Source organism: Microtus pennsylvanicus, chromosome 6 (assembly GCF_037038515.1).
Source record: "Microtus pennsylvanicus isolate mMicPen1 chromosome 6, mMicPen1.hap1, whole genome shotgun sequence".
Lineage (NCBI taxonomy): Eukaryota > Metazoa > Chordata > Mammalia > Rodentia > Cricetidae > Microtus > Microtus pennsylvanicus.
Window position 1 is genome coordinate 80,739,151 of NC_134584.1, and position 5,209 is coordinate 80,744,359.

The window sequence follows — 5,209 nt, forward strand, 5'->3', positions numbered from 1 at the left end:
GTCCCTTTCCTCCTCCTGGGCTCAGTCCAGGATCCCACAGTAAATCAGTCCAGTACTGCATAAAGGCAAACAGAGGCCCGGGGAAAGACCTACATACGTATTTCTTCAAAGAGGGCTGTCTTTTATCGGACTTTGTTCTACTGACTGAGAAGTGGTTGCCCAGAGCACATTTGCCTATTCCTATTTGATGGCATCATTGACCAATGCCTAGCTGCGTGATCAGTGAGCAGAACTACCATCATTCGCAGGTGATGGGGGTCAACTAGCATCAATGCTTCATGTGGGCACACAGGCGTAGAAGGGGTGGTACTGAGGAGGGGTACATTGACAGCATTGAGAGCCCTCTTCATAGCTGGACAAGTAACGAGCCCCACAGCATGAGAAATGGTGCCCCCTTTGCCACCAATACCTTTCCCAGCCCACCTGGTTCCTGGCACAGAGTAGGCTCTCAATAAACATCTGTTGAATCACCAAATGTGTGGAAAGATGAGAAGAGCTGCAGAGCTGTAGGGGCGCCAGCAGAGACAGGGAACACCACGGTTGGCGAGGCGAAGCTCTTTGGCTCTCCCCATCCCCACCCAGGCGGCCTTGGCAGTGGTGGGAAGGAATCCTCTCCAGTGGGGCAGCTTGGCCCTTCTCAGCCGCTCTGGTTGGAAGCCTCCCTTCACTACATCACACCTGGCTAGATTTCAGAGATTAATGAACAGCATCTTGTCAAGTTTAATACATCGCACCTGGGGAGTTTACGCTGCCGATGTAATCATAAATTCCCCGAGCTGCGGCTCACACCTTAAAGACTTAAATGAAGTTCTAGTGGGAACCAAAGAGACAGGAATCGCTGTAAAATGTAAAAAAGTGATGGTTTTGAGAGAAAACTGTAAATTTTCTAGGACATTAGGTTTCAAAAGAAGGATTACACACAGACTAAACAAAGTAGAAGTCATAAAAATTTAAAGACACCACAAAACATAACAAAAATAAGATCCTTTTCAGTTATGACAGAATTCTAAAAGGAAACTTACACCAAATTATGCCACCCAAGCAGAGTCATTAATTAACCTAATGAGAAAATATGTTCCATGTCCACGGCCAGAGCATGTCAAGGAGCCTTTGACGGTTTCAAATAGGAAAGAGGAAGGAGGAGGAGGAAGAGGTGGAGGAGGAGGAAGAAGTGGTTCAGGAGATGGACGGGAGGGGGAAGAGGAAAAGGAGGAGGCAGAGGGCAATTAAGGGATTTAAGTAATTTTAACTGTTAGCCTACCAGCTCAGGATCTCTGAGGTATTTTTGATAATATCCCCAATGACCTCCTGGGGAAATTTCTGCAATTGCTGAGTAAATAAAATGTGGATTTCAAAGGCAGCACTGGGGAGAAGTTGGAGTCAAGGGACCACAAGGAAAGACGGAGGGAGCATTTAAAGCAGAAGTTTAGCTGCCCCCCCCCCCCCCCCGCGCCCCTCGGGAGTGGGGCTTCTGGAGCAGAAGAACTGGGGTGGAGACGAGCAAAGAGGCGCCCAGCTCCCTGACAGCCAGAAGTACAAACGGGGCTGCAAGATTTGTGTTCTGAGACAAAATGGGAAAACCCCAATTTCATTCGTTCAACCCTAGGCATGGCATTTAAAAGTCGGCACTTTTCTGTTTCTTAGTAATCCTGTGCTTTCCAAGGTCAATGTTGCTGATGTCACTATTGAGGTTCTCTCCTTCCTTCATCTAGCTCCATTCTCTAAACCCCTGGAACCTTTCCGGCTGCTCTAGGTGAGCCTCGAGCTCACCGTGAGTTCAGAGCGACACCCGATAGTCCACAGTGCTTTCTTTCTCCTCCTGGGAAATGGAGATGGGAATATTTTCCATATATTTCTCAGAAGTTGTCGTGAGGCTTAGTGAGATCATATGGGCAGGGTGCTTCGAGGCCTCGGAGGAAGAGCGTCCCAGTCGCCTAGCGTGATCCTCGTCAGCGTTATTCAAACTGCAGCCCGTCGCCCACTCAACAGCTACAGTCAAGACGGCATTAGTAGGGCTTTATGGATTTCTCTCCGAGATTACTCCTAAAGCCGAAACTGCGAAGTGGTCCCCGCTGTGAAAGTTGAAACCGCCGTAGAAATGAGTGCTCCGCGCTGGTTCACAGGAGTCCCAGGTGGTGTGACGTGGCCTGGACAGGCTCCAGGTTCCACCAACTCTGGTGACCTGTGGGGTAACCTGCCCTTCTGCACTTTCAGAGGTGGTAGACAGTTAACGTGGTCTTGGCGGTTCTGGGAATTAGGCTAAAAGTCCGAGGTCTGGGATGTTTTTCCAGCCAATGGGGAGAAGACAGCATAATTATTACTAGCCTTATTGACCTAAAATGTCGGTCACTTTAGCAGGCTGCACACTTGCCTGGCTCTATTTGAGCAGAGGGAAGTGGGTTCCATGCCTAAAGTGTTTCAGTCTGATAGCTTCCGTACCATTTCCCCACGGAAGTGGGATGACCGGATGCTCAGAGATGGGCCTAGACTTTCGGAACTCCAGCATCCTGTGACCTGGGCACTCCAGGTTCTAATGACTTGTCTTAAACGCATATTACACTGTTCAAGGCTTTTGAATGAAGGTTGAAGAAATTTGTCCTTTTTATTACATGTTCATTCGTTTATTGTATGTGTGACATACACACAAGCACACACTTGCATACACACACACACACACACACACACACACACACACACACACACACACTGCAGTGCTCATGTAGAGGTCAGGGACAACTTGGAGAAATCGGTTGTCTCCTTCCACCAAGTGGGTCTTAGTGATTGAGCTCCGATTGTTAGGCTGTGAGGCAGGTTCCTTTAGCAACTGAGCCATCCTATTGGCTCTGAACTCATCTTTAGAAGGAAGTAATTGCTGGGGATTTTTATGTAACCATTGTCCTCCGGTGAGGGACTCTACTGTAGATCTAGAGCTGAAATCGCTACATCTGAAACAGGCTGACTGCAAAGCCCTTGACTATGAGAAGAAAGCCTGGAGACAATGGCTGAAGCTCTTTGATCCCTATCTTGGTATTTTGATTACATCTTTGTTGTTGGACGTCAGTGACCTTGAGTCAGAATTCTGAAAACAGCCCCCTAGGGACCTCTAGAATAGGTGATCCTGATCAGTAGTTTTAGTGTAGGGGCCAATGGTTTCCAGGTAAAGTTGATACTGCTGGACATGAAGTCATGCCTCTCCCCCCAACCCGTGTGTGTGTGTGTATGTGTGTGTGTGTGTGTGTGTGTGCATGTGTCAGGCGCACATGGAGGCCAGAGGTCATTCTCTTTGTTTCTGTCTGTGTCTCTGTCTCTCTCTCTCTCGTGTGTGTGTGTGTGTGTGTGTGTGCATGTGTCAGGCGCACATGGAGGCCAGAGGTCATTCTCTTTGTTTCTGTCTGTGTCTCTGTCTCTCTCTCTCGTGTGCGTGTGTGTGTGTGTGTGTGTGTGTGTGTACATGTGTCAGGCACACATGGAGGCCAGAGGTCATTCTCTCTGTCTCTGTCTGTCTCTCTGTCTCTGTCTCTCTTATGTCTGTGTGTGTGTGTGTGTGTGTATGTGTGTCAGGTACACGTGGAGGCCAGAGGTCAATGTCTGGTGTCTTCCTCAATTGTTCCTCCACTTTATTTTTGATGGTTTCTCATTGAACAGGTTGACTGACTTGTCAAGGATCTAGCTCTCTCCACGTCCCTCCAACTCTCTCCCCCTCTCTTTCTCCCCCTCTCCAATGCTCCCATATGCCTGGCATTTTACAGGTGTGCTAGGGGTCCAAACTTAGGCACTCAAGCGGAGCCATCTCAGCAGCCCCGACAACTACTCTGGAATTCCTGTGCTCAGACTACGGGATGGAGAATCTGAGTCTGACCTCCAGCAGTCTGGTCTGTTCCCACGATCTTGGCATGCAGCCTTACGTTCCACTCCCAACATACGGCACTGGGATCTGTATTTTTCACGACTCCAGGTGGTTAGCACAGACCTTGAATCGAGAAGCCCTGCTCTAAGGTCTCCCCCGTGTTTGTTATGAAATCTGTGGGTTGTTTTAGATGTCCCGGGACGGAGCCCTCCAGCTGAAGACACTGACTGTGGTCAGTGACCGAAGCTTAGTGCCGTTGAGCCCAGGCTTCACTCATCTCCCGGATGTTTTGTCAGACAGTGAACAGGGACCCACATTGGCTAGAGAGCACAGACAAATGACACTTGAACACTGAGAAGCTTGCTCCAGCACAGGAGCCCCAAAGTCCCAGAGGGCGGCACACTAGGACTCTGTGGGAGCAGAATCCTGTGAACCACAGAGAGCCAATGGTGGCCACGTTTGGGCCTCACTGCACAATTCTCTAAATTCTGTGCAGCAGAAATGTCAATACAGCTCTTGGCAGAGCTGGCTGCGGTGCTGTGCGGAGAGGCAGGTGTTTAACATCAAATAACACTGTCTTGAACCTGAGCAACCCAGAGAAAAATGTAAATGAAATTTAAACAGTTATGATAAGAACCAGTCGACCACCCGGCCCACCCCCATCCCCCCATCCGCCCTCACCTGCCACCCCCCCCTTCCTACCACCTCTTCGCACACAGAGCTAGAAGTCTTCGAGTATCTTTAGACTTGTAATTGTTGTTAAAAATCAACAAACAAACAAAAGCCAACTGCGACAGGGTCTGATTAAATGAAGACTTAAAAGCCAAGAGTGTCACTTGGAGGGGTTTATCAAGATTTACAGTTAAGGGGAAGGTTAGATTACAGTTTGCTAAATGTGTACATTTTTTTCCCTAATCAAATATTTAGTAAGTCTTTTGCGGCTTACACTGTTCCAGACACCAAGGGCTAAGAACATGGAGAGTTACAAGGCAAAACTCCTTGGGAAGGAAAATTACAAAAAAAAAAAAAAAAAAAAAAGCCCAGAGTGTAATGTTGAAAGGCTTTAGAGAAAGATGTCCTACTGGTCAGGAGACCCTGTGAAGATAGAATTCCTCCTCCCTGAGGCCTGGAGGTGAGGGCCACAGCAATGTGGGCGGAAAATGGTGAGTGTGGTCGTGTGTATACTTTCTCTAGATGCCACCCATTTGATCTCATTTTGGAAGCCTCATCTTTGGGCTCCCACACACCAAGAACAGTGCAGAAAGGATGAGGGAGCCGAAGCATCTGGAGTGATGGGTGTGGATTTAAGGGTTCTAGGGGCTTTAAACAATCCAAGGGCTTTCCCCGCACTTACAGTGAAGC